The sequence below is a fragment of the Mesocricetus auratus genome, unplaced genomic scaffold, assembly GCF_017639785.1.
Source record: "Mesocricetus auratus isolate SY011 unplaced genomic scaffold, BCM_Maur_2.0 Super-Scaffold_100003, whole genome shotgun sequence".
Taxonomy (NCBI): Eukaryota; Metazoa; Chordata; class Mammalia; order Rodentia; family Cricetidae; genus Mesocricetus; species Mesocricetus auratus.
In genome coordinates this window covers 23,855,972-23,874,558 of record NW_024429188.1, presented here as the reverse complement: position 1 = coordinate 23,874,558, position 18,587 = coordinate 23,855,972, and positions in this window count along the sequence as shown.

Genomic DNA, 18,587 nt, shown 5'->3' with positions numbered 1-18,587 from the left:
TCCTGAATGAACTTTGGGAGCCCATTTCACATAGAGGGATACCCTCAGCCTAGATACACAGGGCCTAGGCCCTGCCCCAAATGACTTGACAGATTTTTGAGGATCCTTCATGGAATACCTCACCCTCCCTGGGAAGTAGATGGGGCATGGGATAGGGGTTCTATAGGGGGGGAGGATGGGAGGGAGAGGCAACTGGGATTGATATGCAAAATAAGATTGTTTCTAATTTAAATAAAAGTTGTTAAAAATGAATAAATAAATGAATGGATGAAATGCAAAATAAAGAAGCCATTCAATGGAGAACAACTTCCTGTATAATTATACAAGTGATGCTTGTGTGGGAGAAAAACCACTGTCATCATCCTTCCCTTGAGACCCCAAGGGGGGACTTTCCAAAAACACAAAATCAAAACAACTGTTAGAACCTCAATTGTGATACAGGTCTTTCCCTTGTTTGGTTAGCGTTACCCCAAGCTATTTTATGTTGTTTGTGGCAATTGTAAAGGGTGATGTTTCTCTGATTTCTTTCTCAGCCCTTTTATCATCTGTATATAGTAGGGCTACTGATTTTCTTGAGTTGATCTTGTAGCCTGCCACTTGGCTGAAGGTGTTAATCAGCTGAAAGAGTTCCCTAGTAGAGTTCTTTGGGTCATTGATGTAAACTATCATGTCATCTGCAAATAGTGAAAGTTTGACCTCTTCCTTCCCAATTTGTATCTCCTTGATCCCCCTTTGTTGTTGTATGGCTCTGGCTAGAAATTCAAGTACAATATTGAAAAGATATGGAGAGAGTGGACAGCCTTGTCTTGTTCCCAATTTTAGAGGAATTGCATTGAGTTTCTGTCCATTTAGTTTGATGTTGGCTGTTGGTTTACTGTATATAGCTTTTATTATGTAAAAGTATGATCCTGTTATCCCAGATCTCTCCAAGACCTTTATCATGAAGGGGTGTTGGATTTTGTCAAAGGCTTTTTCAGCATCTAGTGAGATGATCATGTGATTTTTGTTTTTCAGCTTGTTTATATGGTGGATTACATTGATGGATTTTCGTATGTTGAACCATCCCTGCATCTCTGGGATGAAACCTACTTGATCGTGGTGAATGATTGTTTTGATGTGTTCTTGCATCGAATTTGCCAGTATTTTATTGAGTATTTTTGCATCAATGTTCATGAGGGATATTGGTCTGAAGTTCTCTTTCTTAGTTGTGTCTTTGTCTTGCTTGGGGATCAAGGTTATTGAAGCCTCCTAAAAAGAGTTTGGCAAAGACCCTTCTGCTTCTATTGCATGGAATACTTTGAAAAGAATTGATATAAGCTGTTCTTTGAATTTCTGGTAGAATTCTGCACTGAGGCCGTCTAGACCTGGGCTTTTTTTTGGTTGGGAGACTTTTGATGACTGTTTCTATTTCCATAGGGGTTATAGGTCTATTTAAATTGCTTATCTATTCTTGATTTAATTTTGGAAAGTGATAGCTGTGCAGGAAGTGGTCCCATTTCCTTTAAATTTTCGAATTTTGTGGATTACAGGTTTTCAAAGTATGACCTGATGATTTTCTGAATTTCCTCAGAGTCTTGGATAGGGAGGACCAATGTAGTAAAAATGGCAATCCTGCCAAGAGCAATCTACAGATTCAATGCAATCCCCATTGAAATCCCAGCACAATTCTTCACAGACCTTAAAAGAACAATAATCAATTTTGTGTGGAAAAACAAAATGTCCAGGATAGCCAAAACAACCCTATTCTACAAGGCAACATCCAGAGGCATGACAATCCCTGACTTCGAGCTCTATTATAGAGCTATAGTCCTGAAAACCTCTTGGTATTGGCACAAAAATAGACAGGTAGACCAATGGATTCAAATTGAAAACCCTGATATTAACCCACACACATATGAACATCTGATCTTTGACAAAGAAGATAAAAATATACAATGGAAAAAAGAAAGCATCTTCAACAAATGGTGCTGGCATAACTGGAGGCTGGCATGTAGAAGAATGTGGATCAATCCACATTTATCACCATGCACAAAACTTAAGTCCAAATGGATCAGAGACCTCAGCTACACTGAACCTCTTAGAAGAGATAGTGGATGGTACCCTTGAATGAATTGGTACAGGAGACAGCTTCCTGAACATAACACCAGTAGCAAAGACACTGAGATCAACAATTAATAAATGGGACCTCCTGAAACTGGGAAGCTTCTGTAAGGCAAAGGACATACTCAACAAGACAAAAAGGCAGCCCTCAGAATGGGAAAAATATTCACTAAGCCCACATCTAAAAGAGGGTTTATCTCCAAAATTTACAAAGAACTCAAAAAGCAAGTCTCCAAAACACCAAAGTATCCAATTAAAAAGTGGGCTGCAGAACTAAATAGAGAATTTTCAATAGAGGAGTCTAAAATGGCTGAGAGGCACTTAAGAAAGTGCTCAACATCCTTAGCCATCCGGGAAATGCAAATCAAAACAACTCTGAGATACCATCTTACTCCTGTCAGAATGGCTAAAATCAAAAACACCAATGACAATTTAGGCTGGAGAGGATTTGGTAAATGGGGAACACTCCTCCATTGCTGGTGGGAGTGCCAACTTGTTCAGCCACTTTGGATATCAGTATGGAGATTCCTCAGGAAAATGAGAATAAAGCTACCACAAGACCCAGCAACTCCACTCTTAGGCATATATCCAAAAGATGCCCATTCATACAACAAGGATGTCTGTTCCACTATGTTCATAGAAGCATTATTTATAATAGTCAGAACTTGGAAGCAACCTAGATGCCCCTCAACTGAAGAGTGGATAGAGAAAATGTGGTACATTTACACAATGGAGTACTATTCAGCAGAAAAAAAACAATGGCATCCTGAGATTCGCAGGTTAATGGATAGCACAGGAAGAAACCATCCTGAGTGAGGTAACCCAGTCACAAAAAGAGAAACATGGCATGTACTCTCTCATGTATGGATTTTAGAGATAGATCTGGGGAGTGCCAGCCTACAATCCCATGGCCAGAGAGTCTGGGAAAGAGAACCTTCATTCATTGGCTGATGGAAGAAGAGGTAGACACCCATAGCTAAACACTGAACCAAACTCCTGTAATCCAGTGACAGAGAGGGAGGACTGTTGAGCAAAGGGGTCAAGACTGGGCTGGTTTAACCCCCAGAAACAGCTGACCTGACAAGGGTTAGATCTTGATTCCCAGGCTGGGAATCCAGCATGGGACTGATCAAGACCCCCTGAATGGGGGTATCATTGAGGAGGCCTAGGCAACCTTTGGGGCCTTGGCTAGTAGATCAGTATTTATCCCTGGCATACAAATGGACTTTGGGTTCCCATCCCACAATGAGGGATGTTCTCTTAGTCTGGACTCTAGGGGGAGGGCCTAGGCCCTGCACTGAATGAAATGACAGATTCTGGAGATCCCTCATGGAGGACCTCACCCTCCCTGGAGAACTGAGTGGGGAGTTGGTAGGCGATTTGGGGACCTTGTGGGGTATGGGGAAGGATAGGAGGGAGAGGGAGTTGGGGTTGACATGTGAAGCAAGCTTGTTTCTAATTTAAATTTAAATAAGGGAAAAAGATATTGGTGATAGAATCATAGTTTATAATCCCAACAATGCAACAGAATCACTGTAGTATATACATTTTAAAAGCCCACCCTGCACTACACTCCAACAATCTTCCTGTCTCTGAGAGCTGAGACCCTGAAGTCCTACAAATGGTGCGCTCTCACAACTCACTGACCCCAGCTGAATGGACAAAAAATGAATACTTGATTCAAGGGAAATTATTCTGAATCTAAATTGGCAACAAAACTGTGTTTTACAATAGTATCAGTAGAGAAAATTGACAGAAAAAATTCAGAAACAAATATTACATGTCATAACATAAACTTACCAAGACAATCAACATTGAAGGGAAAGAGAAGCATGAGGCTAATTAATTACAAAGACTAAAATTTAGAAAAGACCATGCAATCCTAAAGGGAAACTTGGGTACAGACATCGGAGGTTTACCTTAACTTATATTGATTTTCTGGGTCCTTTCACCCATCACTATTAAGTTCTTAAGGAATACACTACCCATAAGACCATGCAGATAACCTTGTGTCCTCCAAAGAAACACTCACCTTTAGCTTACTACACTTTAGATTTCACCTAGATCAGTGCTTCTCTACCTTCCCAATGTTGCAACCCTTTAATATAGTTCCTTATGATGTAACGATACCCAACCATAAAATCATTTCCATTGCTAATTCCTAACTGTAATTTTGCTACTGTTATGAATCATGATGTAAATATCTTATATGTAGGATATCAGACATACAATGCCTTTGCAAGGGTCCTTTGCTCAGAAAAGGATCACACCTCACAGGTTGAGAACCACTGACTTAGATGATCTGAGAAAATATTAACTCCAGAAGACTCACATCAGGAATCTCAGGACTCTAGTTTCTAAAAAGTAGTGTCATACAACAGAAAGAGTTCCCACCAAAGTGGTTCACTTGGGTAACAAATACCTAGACATTGTGCATCAAAGGAACCTTCCTATGAAAATATTGGCAAATATATAGCAGAAGGTGAGTCACATGAAAACAGCTGTTAATTCCTTGGCACTGAACAGGAAATATGTCAGGGGAAGGGTTCCTTCACAAGATTCGCATACTCAATGTTCTTTTTGAATCCTTTTTAAAATTCATAGTACACCAAGATATACGTTTAAATCTTGTTGTCAATGGTAGCATTCACTGTTTTATATACCTACTTCAACTTTTTTTAACCATACCAAGCTTATAATGTTATACTGATCCTATCAAATAGTACTTGTCAAATTTTACAAGGATAAAAACATTAAAATCAACATGTACTACAAAATAACACTGTACTTTCATTCTCTGAAGTCCTTGCTTTGTTGTTGATGCAAAATCTCCAGGTAATAACTAAGTTTGAAATTACATGTTATAAATTTCAGAAGTTTTAACATATTCTTCTCCAGTTAACCCTGCTTCAATCCTATGAGAGTTTGTCAGTGCAGGCTCTCATAGTTAATGGAAATGGGGAAACTCAAGTAGTCCAGTACATCTATCCAAAATGTTTCATCTAATACAAAACTGGATCTGGATAGGAGGGTAGTTGCAGAGGAACTGAGAGGAGTAGTGGGGGAGAAACTTCAACCAGAATACATGTATGAAAAAATCTATTTTTAATAAAAGAAAGAAGAAAAAGTGGTCAGTTTTTTAGACCAGCCTATCTAATCCTATAAAGGTTTAAAACAAGTAAGCAGGGACACAAATTTAGAAGTATTATTCTGAAGCCTATATCCATTCCTTTACAAATTAAATCAATGCTATCAAATTTCTAAAATATAGAATCTCCAGCGATCCCAGCTAGGTGAGCTTGGGTCTCTGGTTGGGACACTCCCCATCCTTTGCCCAACCCCTATCCCCCTCTACAAGGGCTGCTCCTGGAATCCAGAAGACCCACCCACACAGGAAAGACATCAGCCCTTCCAGGCCCCAAACTCCAGCGATCCCAGCTAGGTGAGCTTGGTTCTCCGGGGCACACTCCCCTTTCTCCGCCCGACCCCCATCCCCTCGATCTTCCAGAGCCACTCCTGGCATCCAGAAGACCCACCCACACAGGAAAGACATCAGCCATTCCAGGAACCAAACTCCGGTGATCCCAGTCAGCTTCAGGAAGGAAGGAGACCAGTGGAGACAGAAAGACCCCACCAGCACCCACTAGAAGAAGAAATGAGAAAAAGACAATATAAGAGCTCACTCAGCAGTCAAAAGACCAACATGACTCCACCAGAATCTAGGGAACCAATGCCAGCAAGACCTGAAAAGTACTACATAGATGAAGCAGAGGAGACAGACCTTAAAAATCATTTTATGAAGATGATAGAGACTCTCAAAGAACAAACAAGGAAATCCCTTGAAGAAATAGAGGAAAAAACAAACATAAAACTCCATGAAATGGGGGAAAATTCAAGAAATAAACAAATCTCTCAAAGAATCTAAAGAGTACCAAGAAAAAACAACCAAACAAATGAAGGGAACAACTCAAACAGTTGAAGGATTGAAAGCTGAAATAGAAACAATAAAGAAAACACAGAACGAGCAGATGCTGGAAATGGGAAAGCTGGGTAAATGATCAGGAACTACAGATGCAAGTATCACCAATAGAATACAAGAGATAGAAGAGATAATCTCAGGTGTTGAAGACTCATTAGAGGATACAGAGTCGTCAACCAAAGAAAATCTCAAAACCAACAAATCCCTAACACAAAATATCCAGGAAATATGGGACACCATAAAGAAGCCAAACCTGAGAATAATAGGTATAGAAGAAGGCAAAGAAATACAGCTCAAAGGTACAGAAAACATATTCAACAAAATCATAGAAGAAAACTTCCCTAACGTAAAGAAATGAAAATACAAGAATCTTACAGAACACCAAATAGGCTGGACCAGAAAAAAAAGTCACCTTGCCATATAATAATCAAAACATCAAACCTACAGAATAAAGAAAAAATATTAAGAGCAGCTAAACAAAAAGGCCAAATAACATATAAAGGCAGACCTATCAGAATTACACCTTACTTCTCAATGGAAACGATGAAAGCCAGAAGATCCTGGACAGATGCCCTACAAAAGCTAAGGGAACAAGGATGCCGGCCCAGACTACTATATCCAGCAAAGCTTTCAATTACCATATATGGAGAAAACAAAATATCCCATGACAAAGCCAGATTTAAACAATATGTGTCCATGAATCCAGCTCTACAGAAAGTGCTAGAAGGAAAACTTAGATCTACTCACAAAGACACAGGCAATATATAATCCCACTTTACATAAGACCAAAAGAAAAAGGGAGGAGAAACTACACAAAATAACTTCACTAACAATAAATCAAGCACAAACAAGAATCATCAATCAATGATCATTGATATCCCTCAATGTCAACGGCCTCAACTTGCCTATAAAAAGACACAGACTAGCAGAATGGATACGAAGACAGAACCCATCCTTCTGCTGCATATAAGAAACACATCTCAACATCAAAGACAGACAGTACCTCAGGGTAAAGGGTTAGGAAAAGATTTTCCAAGCAAACGAGTAGGAGGAAGTCTGATGCCGCCATTAAACATGTGACTTATTAGAGGCGCATACAGATGAGGTAATAAAAGGGCGGTTTACCACACCACTAACCACACCCACTTTAGGCAGGACTAAAGACGTATACGGCTGGACATAAAGACGTATACGTACGTAGGTGGAACTACGTCACTAGCCAGGCCCACTTTTGGGCATGGCTAGGGGCGTTACGGGGGAAGGCATAAAAGACAGCACACAGGAAGTCTTGCTCTCTTTTCCTGGAGTTCGGCTTCCGGTTCGGCCACTGAAAACTGCTCCTCTGGGTTTGGTATCTTGTGAGTAATTTTCTACATTAAATACTTAGCTTTACTGTCAGTAATTGTGTGTCGCGTATTGTCACAGCGTCCGTTAAAGCCTACAGTTTGGTGGCAGCGGTGGGATTGGAATCCGGACCCAGGCACCCAGAAAAGTGGCTTCTCTCGGCCCGACCAGGCACACGTGGACTCTCCTTTCGCTAAGTTCCTCACCACTTCACTCGGCAAGGCACGATTCCTGCCGCCAGGAACCAGCACCTCCTACCTGCCGGTAAAGTTAGGCGGTATTCCAAGATTTCTCTTGCGGCCACGTGCTGTTTTACTGGCGGCCTGCTGACTCCGGCCACGTGCTCTTTCGCTGGCAGCCTGTTGATTTCGGTCTGAATTACTCCATTGGTAACAAACGTAACTGCTTTATACAATGTCAACAGCTAACACTATGATGCAGGATGTTAAGAATTTTCTTGTTTTTTGTATGGATGGGATTTTAGAAAGGGTTGAGGACCTACCTGAAAGGTACTTCCTACCCACGATGGTGATTATTAGCTTCATAATCAATATAATTTTGTTAATGAAATGGCTCAAAAATAGGAATAAACTTATAAAGGTCATACAGTCATCGCAGGATAGTTTTGAAATCTTAATACAAAGGATTCAGGAAGTGCAAAATTCATTGCAGGAGAATAAGAAAGGGTTGGTAGATAATATTGAGGATATTAAAAATGATAATGTAGGTCTGACGAACAGGTTTAAAGAGACGGAACACAAAATTGAATTACTATCAGGAAAAATGTGTTCCACAGATAGAATTGAAAAATTGGAACATAATGTAGAAACATTTAACGAAAAACATGGTTCCATGTTTGATGATTTCACTAGCAAATTACAAAGACTTGAACATAAAATTGAAATGCTAGCAGAAAAGAATTGTTCCATGTCTGAGAGCAATGATAAACTAACTGATAGAATATCATTTGTAGAAGGCAGTTTACATGCTATTGAGGTACTTGCTAAGGATGAGAATATTAGAAATTTGGAGTCACATGTAAATGATGAATGTAAAAAAATGAAAGATTCCATGATGTCCTTAGAAAATTATTTGTCCCAAGAACTTCAAGAGCTCAGAGAAACAATGATGAATAGACTGCAGGATTTAGAAGACGCTCAATCTGATACTTCAGAATCAGAAATACAGGCAACAGGTCAGGACAGGAGTTTCCCAAAGCTTCTCAAATGCCGGAATGATTTCCCTAAGGTTGCTATGCGTTCCCCTATGGTTTTTCCAGTATCTGTATCAGAAAAACCAGCAATGAAAAAACAATCAAATAGTCCCATTGCTTATCACTGGGAGCCTATACAGATGACGGATCTAAAAAATATTAAGGAGGCCATTGTCATGTATGGTCTTCATTCTCCCTTTGACAGAGAGCTCCTAACCTCATGGGCTACTGTAAATAAAGTAACCCCAAGAGACTGGGCCCAATTAGCCTCTGCAGTGCTCGAAAATTCTTGTCAAATTCAATGGAGAGCTTTATGGAGGCAAGAAGCAAAAGCTATAGAAATTCAGGAATTACAGAATGGTCATGAAGTACCCCAAGACAAGATTCTTGGGGAGGGTCCTTATGCTGACACGCAGGTTCAATCTGCATATGATGAGCACATGTTGTCTTTGTGCCATACAGCTGCTTTAAATGCCTTGGATAAGGTTTGTGAAACAGGAGAGATAATGCAACCCTACACCAAGGTATTACAGGGCCCAAGGGAAAGGTTCACTGAATTTTTAGAGAGATTATCCAGAGCAATAGAAGTAAGGTAGCAAACCCAGAATCCAGGCGTCTCCTTATAGAATCTTTGGCGTATGAGAACGCGAATCCTCAATGCAGGCAGGTAATTTGGCCATTAAAAATAAGATCAGCGCCATTGGAGGAATGGGTCCTACATACAGCGAACCTGGAATGTAAAAGTCAGGATACAGGAGCTTGGGTAGGTGAAGCTATTTCTACAGGCTTGAGGAGGCACCAGGATGCCAAATACCCTACCTGTGATGATATAGAGGCATGGGTAGGGAAGGCAATCTCAAAGAATTTAAATAGGCGTAAAGATGCAACATGCTTTAACTGTGGTAGAATAGGACATCTTAGTAGGAACTGTAGACAACGCATTCCTAGAAATAATGCTTTTACCAGGAATGCATCAAACAGAAGGCCTAAGCCTCCTGGTCTATGCAGAAGGTGTGGGAAGGGGCGCCATTGGACTGATGAATGCTTTTCCACAATAGACAGACAAGGTAGATCTTTACAGCCGGGAAACGGGGTTCCGGGGCTCAATGGAGCCCCGAAAAGGAAGATTATCCGGTCATTCCTAGTGACAGTGGAGGACAGCCTCTCCCAGGACAATTAGAAGATCCACTGCCCATTGTAAATAATACGGCACTGGATAATACATTAGCTCCAGAGGATGAATCAATTACATCAGGAGGAGATACAAAACATATATTTTGGCAAACTTCTATACAATATCATAGACCCAAACTTTCAGTTAAGGTAAATAATAGGGTGATTTACGGATTACTGGACATCGGAGGTGACGTCACTATCCTTAATCAGCAGTCCTGGCCACACAACTGGGCTTTGAAAGAGGTTAATGTTCAATTCTTAGGGATTGGAACCCTATCTGAAGTTAAACAGAGCGTAAGATGGATTGACTTTATTGGGCCAGAAGGACAGAGAGGAAGGTTAAAGCCATATGTTGCAGATATTGCTATAAACCTCTGGGGTCGTGATCTACTCCAGCAATGGAATACGCAGATTAAAATTCCTCCTGTATCAGCTAGGAATTATAGACAGGCTCTTAGTGGTAGAAAGAATATAGTAAGACAGTACAGAAAACAGATGCCAAATGTACAGGCTGTACAGAAGCAAGATGCTAGTGCCAAACCTACAGAGCAACCAAAAGCTCTACCATTAAAATGGCTGACAGATGAACCCGTCTGGGTGGGTCAATGGCATATGACATCTGAGAAGTTAGAGGCTTTGGAGAAGTTAGTTCAGGAACAGTTAGATGCTGGACATATTGAGGAATCAACTAGTGCATGGAATTCACCTGTTTTTGTTGTCAAGAAGAAGTCTGGTAAGTGGAGAATGGTTACTGATCTTAGAGCCATCAACAAGGTAATTCAGCCTATGGGGTCTCTACAACCTGGGATGCCGTTACCTTCTCTAATTCCTAAGGATTGGCCAATTATAGTTATAGACTTAAAAGATTGTTTCTTCACCATACCGTTAAAAGAAAACGACAGAGAAAAGTTCGCCTTCATGGTACCTACCTATAATAATTCCCGTCCGGTACAGAGATTCCAGTGGAAGGTACTACCTCAAGGTATGTTAAACAGTCCAACTTTGTGTCAATATTTTGTGAATAAACCTCTAAAAATAATTCGTAAAAAATTTCCACATTCGTTAATATATCATTATATGGATGACATATTATTGTCTGATTCAAATAAGGATACTTTGGAAAAGATGTTTGAGGCAGTAAAGGAAATTTTGCCTCACTGGGGATTACAAATTGCCCCAGAAAAAATACAAAGAGGAGATTCTATTAACTATTTAGGTTATAAAATAGAGGCTCAGAAAATTAGACCACAGAAAGTACAGATCAGAAGAGATCGTTACCGGACTCTTAATGATCTTCAAAAACTATTAGGAGAAATCTCTCAATTACAGACGATTATTGGTGTAGAAGGGCATGATTTAAAACACCTGAAAATGGCTTTAAAAGGAGATAAAGACCTAAACAGCCCACGAGTACTATCAGCTGAGGCTGAAAAAGAATTAGAATGGGTAGAAAAGAGAATATTAGAAGCACATGTGGACCGTGTGGATCCAAATCTGGACTGTATTCTGGTTATTTTACCATCTAGAGAATACCCTCAGGAATATTAATGCAGAGGGAAGACATCATTCTAGAATGGGTATTTCTGCCACATAAACAAAATAAAAAATTGAAAACCTATATAGAAAAGGTCTCAGATTTGATATTAAAAGGTAAATTAAGGCTTCGTCAACTGACTGGGAAAGACCCAGCTGAAATTGTTGTACCTTTAACGAATGAGGAAATTTCCTCCTTATGGAAGGATAATGAGTATTGGCAAATAGCTTGAAGTGACTTTTTGGGAAGTATTAGTAATAACTATCCCAAAACAGAGAGAATCAAATTCATAAAGAAAACAATTTGGATTCTTCCACGTATCGTGAGGCAAACACCTATTTCTGGAGTTCTTACCTTCTACACGGATGCAAACAAATCAGGTAAAGCAGGGTATAAATCAGGAAATATAAGTAAAGTAGTTCAAAGCCCTTACAACTCCGTACAAAAGGCAGAGTTATATGCCATTCTCATGGTACTTAAAGACTTTACAGAGCCTCTCAATATAGTCACGGATTCTCAGTATGCAGAAAGAGTTGTCCTGCACATTGAGACTGCAGAATTTGTTCCTGATAATACAGAATTAACCTCATTGTTTTTACAATTGCAGGAAATCATCAGAAACAGGACTCATCCTATATATATATAACACACATCAGATCCCATACAGGTCTGCCAGGACCTCTGGCACAAGGCAATGATGAAATTGATCGTTTATTAGTAGGTAATGTGTTGGAAGCTTCAGAATTTCATAAGAAACACCATGTTAACAGCAAAGGTTTAAAGAAGGATTTTTCTATCACCTGGCAACAAGCCAAAGAAATAGTAAGAAATTGTCCCAGTTGCTCATTGTACAATCAAACTCCATTACCAGCAGGTTGTAATCCTAAAGGTGTTCACAGAAATGAACTTTTGCAAATGGATGTATTTCACTTCCCAGAATTTGGCAGTTTGAAATATGTACACCATACTATAGACACGTACTCAGGCTTCCAATGGGCTACTGCCCTCAGCTCTGAAAAAGCTGACTCTGTTATTACACACCTCTTAGAGGTAATGGCTGTTATGGGTATACCTAAAACAATAAAAACTGACAATGGTCCAGGATATGTCTCCAGTAAATTGGAACAATTCTTCAAATATTATAATATAAAACATGTAACTGGTATACCTTACAATCCCACAGGACAAGCAATAATTGAAAGGTCTAACCGAACTTTAAAAGAGATGCTTCATAAACTGCCAGGGAAAACAAAGACACCTAGACACAGGTTACACAATGCTTTACTAACGTTGAATTTTCTTAATGCTGATGAAAAAGGACAAACTGCAGCAGAAAGACACTGGACTACAGAGAAGACTTCTGAACTGAACCAACCGGTGTATTTTAAGGATGTTATGACCTCAGTCTGGAAACCAGGATATGTGTTACGTTGGGGAAGGGGTTATGCTTTTGTTTCCACAGGAGAAGAAAAGGTTTGGGTTCCATCAAAATTAATTAAAATTCGATCAGAACAGAAAACATCTCAGGAGGAGGAAGATAACAGCCCATCTACAAATTCATAGTCCACCATGGGTAAAGTGACCTCCTAAAAGGAAAGAGAAGTGTTTTGTTTTTTGTATTCACAGGTAAACTCAGCAAAGAATACTGGACTTATGGATTCCTGTAGAAGAATGTATAGCTACCCTGAGGACCATCAAACAAACAGTATCTCACTGTGTGGTATCAAAGTCTAAATCTCTCTATATTGCTTTTCATAGTACCCTTTTATCTTTGTTTCTTCATATACTTCAGTCCCCATTCATTTAACTGAAGCTGGCTTTGGAGTTGGATTGGCTCTCCTACTCTAAACCCAAGCATATTATTTAAATACAATTAAGAATTTCTGTATTATATCAAAGAGCCATTGATATAAGACAGAAGAAATAAAATGAGGGACTGTTATCTGTGGATTTCTTTTTCTGAACAGTCTAATTTCCTCCAGGTTTTCCATCTTCCCTATTGTCACCTCTTCTGTATGCATACATATGAAAGTTAAAATATTTCTTTGTTAACATTAATGTTTGAGTTTTCCAGAGAACAAGGGATTTTCTGACAGCAATCTTCAACTGCTTCCGAAAGAGAATGAGGATCCACTTCCATGACTTCACCTGATTCAACTGGAGGCATCTGAACTGCCCCATATCATTGACTCCACCTGACAAGCACTATCCTGAAACTGGCTTGAAACTACATCACTCTACACAACTCCGGACCAAGAAACTGAAACAGCACATCTTCTACAATCTGACCAGAACTTCAAGAGCTTCAATCAACACTAGAACCCTAGTCAGGAACTTCAATCAAGCATCTCCTGCCATACTGAGACTGTCTGATCTACTGAGATTTTGTTATACTAACATTTTCTTTTCACAGGTCCCCATGAGATTATCATTGTCCCATCTCAGCAGGAAGTAGTTTTGAGAATTCCACGGCCCCTCTCCCTACTATTGATATTATAAGACAGTTTACACCTGTTAGTGTTAGTTTTCAATTATTTTAGAGTAGGGATTGGAAGGAGGTGTTCATATTTGGGTGTTTCTTTCAGATAAGTTTAGGTTTAGATAGAAGTTTGATACATTTTGTTCATGGACACAAGTTAGTTGTCCTTTTTTAGACTAAAAGGGGAATTGTAGGAGGAAGTCTGATGCCGCCATTAAACATGTGACTTATTAGAGGCACATACAGATGAGGTAATAAAAGGGCACCGCTAACCACACCTACTTTAGGCAGGACTAAAGACGTATACGGCTGGACGTAAAGACGTATACGTACGTAGGCGGAACTACGTCACTAGCCAGGCCCACTTTTGGGCATGGCTAGGGGCATTACGGGGGGAAGGCATAAAAGACAGCACACAGGAAGTCTCGCTCTCTTTTCCTGGAGTTCGGCTTCCGGTTCGGCCACTGAAAACTGCTCCTCTGGGTTTGGTATCTTGTAAGTAATTTTCTACATTAAATACTTAGCTTTACTGTCAGTAATTGTGTGTCGCGTATTGTTACAGCGTCCGTTAAAGCCTACACAAACGGACCCAAGATACATGCAGGAGTAGAAATCCTAATATCTAACAAACTAGACTTCAAATTAAAATCAATTAAAAGAGGTGAAGAAGGACATTTCATATTCATCAAAGGAAAAGTCCATCAAGATGAAGTCTCAATTTTAAACATCTATGCCCCAAATACAAAGGCACCTACATTTGTGAAAGAAACATTACTAAAGCTCAAATTGCACATAAAATCGCACACACTAATAGTAGGAGACTTCAACACTCCGCTCTCACCACTAGACAGGACCTCCAGACAGAAACTTAACAAAGAAACAAAAGAACTAATAGAAGTTATGACCCAACTGGGTTTAACAGACATCTGTAGAACATTCCACCCAAACACAAAGGGATATAACTTCTTCTCAACACCACATGGAACCTTCTCTAAAATTGACCACATAATAGGGAACATAGCAAATCTCCACAGATACAAAAAAAATTGGAATAACCCCCTGTATCTTATCAGACCACCATGCATTAAAATTAGAATTCAACAATAACACAATTCGCAGAAACCCTACAAACTAATGGAAATTGAACAATGCTCAATTGCACCATCCCTGGGTAAAGGAAGAAATAAAAAAAGAAATTAAAGACTTCCTGGAATTCAATGAGAATGAAGACACAACATACGCAAACCTATGGGATACTTTGAAAACAGTGCTGAGAGGAAAGTTCATAGCACTAAGTGCCCACATGAAGAAACTGGAGAACAGTCATACTAGAGAATTAATAGCACAGCTGAACGTTCTAGAACAAAAAGAAGCAAACTCACCCAGGAGGAGCAGATGCCAGGAAATAATCAAATTGAGGGCTGAAATCAATCAAGTAGAAACCAGGAGAACATTGAGAAGAATCAATGAAACAAAGAGTTGGTTCTTTGAGAAAATCAACAAAATAGACAAACCTCTGTCGAAACTAACCAAAAGGCAGAGAGAGAGTATGGTAATTAACAAAATCAGAAATGAAAAATGGGAAATAACAAAGGTCTCTGAGGAAATCCAGAAAATCATCAGGGCATACTTTGAAAATCGGTACTCACAAAATTTGAAAATTTAAAGTAAATGGACAATTTCCTGGATAGATATCACTTGCCAAAACTAAATCAAGAGCAGGTCAACAATCTAAACAGACCTATAATGCTTAATGAAATAGAAGATGTCACCAAAAGTCTCCCAAACAAAAAAAGCCCAGGCCCAGATGGCTTCAGTGCAGAATTCTAACAGAAATTCAAAGAAGAGTTAACTCTAGTACTCCTCAAAGTATTCCACACAATAGAAGCAGGAGGCTCACTGCCAACTCTTTTTATGAGGCTACAATTACCTTGATACCCAAGCCACACAAAGACACAACTAAGAAAGAAAACTATAGACCAATTTCTCTCATGAACATCGATGCAAAAATACTCAATAAAATACTAGCAAACCGGATACAAGAACACATCAGAAAACTCATCCACCATGAACAAGTAGGCTTCATCCCAGGAATGCAGGGATGGTTCAACATTAGAAAATCTATCAATGTAATCCACCATATAAACCAACTAGGAAAGAAAAACCACATGATCATCTCACTAGATGCTGAGAAAACCTTTGACATAATCCAGCACCCCTTCATGATAAAGGTCCTAGAGAGATCAGGGATAACAGGAACATACCTGAATATAATAAAAGCAATATAGAGTAAACCAACAGCTAACATCAAACTAAATGGAGAGAAACTCAAAGCAATTCCTCTAAAATCAGGAACAAGAGAAGGCTGTCCACTCTCTCCATATCTCTTCAATATTGTACTTGAAGTCATAGCTACAGCAATAAGACAACAAAAGGAGATCAAGGGATACAAATAGGAAAAGAAGAAGAAAAAACTTTCACTATTTGCAGATGATATGATAGTTTACATAAGTGACCCGAAAAAGTCTGCAAGGGAACACCTAGAGCTGATAAACACCTTCAGCAAAGTGGCAGGATACAAGGTAAACTCAAAAAAATCAGTGGCCCTATTATATACAAACGATGAAGTGACTAAGAAAGAAATCAGAGAAACCTCACCCTTTACAATAGCCATAAACAGCATCAAATATGTGGGGATAATGTTAACCAAGGAAGTGAAAGACCTGTATATCAAGAACTTTGAGTCTTTAAAGAAAGAAATCAAAGAGGATACCAGAAAATGGAAATATCTCCCATCCTCTTGTATTGGTAGGATCAACATAATAAAAATGGCAATCTTGCCAAAAGCAGTCTACAGATTCAATGCAATCCCTATCAAAATTCCGGCACAATTCTTCACAGACCTGGAAAGAACATTAATTAACTTTATATGTACAAACAAAAGGCCGAAGATAGCCAAAACAACCCTATACAATAAAGGAACTTCAGGAGGCATCACCATACCTGACTTCAAGCTCTATTATAGAGCTATAGTCCTGAAAATAGCTTGTTATTGGCACAAAAATAGACAGGTAGACCAATGGAACCGAATTGAAAACTCTGATTTTAACCCACACACCTATGAACACTTGATTTTTGACAAAGTAGCTAAAACTATACAATGGAAAAAAGAAATCATCTTCAACAAATGGTGCTGGCATAACTGGGTACTGGTATGCAGAAGACTGCAGATAGATCCATGTTTATCACCTTGTACAAAACTTAAGTCCAAATGGATCAAAGATCTCAACATAAATCCAGCCACACTGAAACTTTTAGAAGACAAAGTGGGAGATACTCTTCAACAAGTTGGTACAGGAGACCACTTCCTGAACAAAACACGAGTGGCACAGACACTGAGATCGACAATTAACAAATGGGACCTCCTGAAACTAAAAAGCTTCTGTAAGGCAAAGGACACAGTCAACAAGACAGAAAGGCAGGCCACAGAATGGGAAAAGATATTCACTAACCCCTTATCTGACAGAGGGCTGATCTCCAAAATTTACAAAGAACTCAAGAAGCAAGTCTCCAAAACACCAAAGGATCCAATCAAAAGGTGGGGTACAGAACTAAACAGAGAATTCTCAATAGAGGAGCTAAAATGGCCAAGAGACACTTAAGAAAGTGCCCAACATCCTTAGCCATCAGGGAAATGCAAATCAAAACAACTCTGAGATACCATTTTACTCCTGTCAGAATGGCTAAAATCAAAAACACCAAAGACAATTTATGCTGGAGAGGATGTGGAGAGAGGGGAAAACTCCTCCACTGTTGGTGGGAGTGCCAAAATGGGAATCAATCTACCACAAGACCCAGCAATTCCACTCTTAGGCATATATCCAAAGGAGGCAGATTCATACAACAAGGGCTTCTACTCCACTATGTTCATAGCAGCATTATGTGTAATAGCCAGAACCTGAAAGCAACCTAGATGCCCCTCAACTGACCAGTGGATAGAGAAAATGTGGTACATTTACACAATGGAGTATTACTCAGCAGAAAAAAACAATGGAATCTTGAAATTCACAGGTAAATGGATAGCACTGGAAGACACCATCCTGAGTGAGGTAACCCAGTCACAAAAAGACAAACAAGGTATGTACTCACTCATATATGGATTTTAGACATGGATCAGGAGAGTGCCAGTCTGCACTTCCACTGACAGAGAGTCTGGGAAACAGGAAGGAACCTAAAAGATATGCATGGTACCCAAGAGAAGAGAAATGAGGCAAGATGTGGAACACGGCGAGGGGTGGGGGGGGGACCTGGGAAATAAAGAGGGGGAGAAGTGGAAGAGAGAGTAGGACGTGGAGGAACAGGAAGGTTGACTGGGGGGGGTAGGATGAGGGAAGAGGGAATCATAGGTTAGAAGACAGATCAGGCACAATTGTGACCTCTAGTGATCTAAACGGATGACACTAATTGGCAAGCTAAGCAATAGTGTAGAGACCACCTCGAATGCCCATTCCTGATTGTGAACTTGATGTCTATAACCATCCTGGAGCCTTCATCCAGTGACTGATGGAAGCAGAGGCAAACACCCACAGTTAAATACTGAACAGAACCCAAGGAACCCAGCGACAGAGAGGAGCAAAGAGCCAATTGGCAAAGAATGGGCTGGCAAAACCAGCAGAGACAGCTGATCCGAATTGGGGAAAGCTCTTGGACCCCAGACCGATAGCTGGGAGGCCAGCATGGGACCAATCCAGACCCCCTGAAT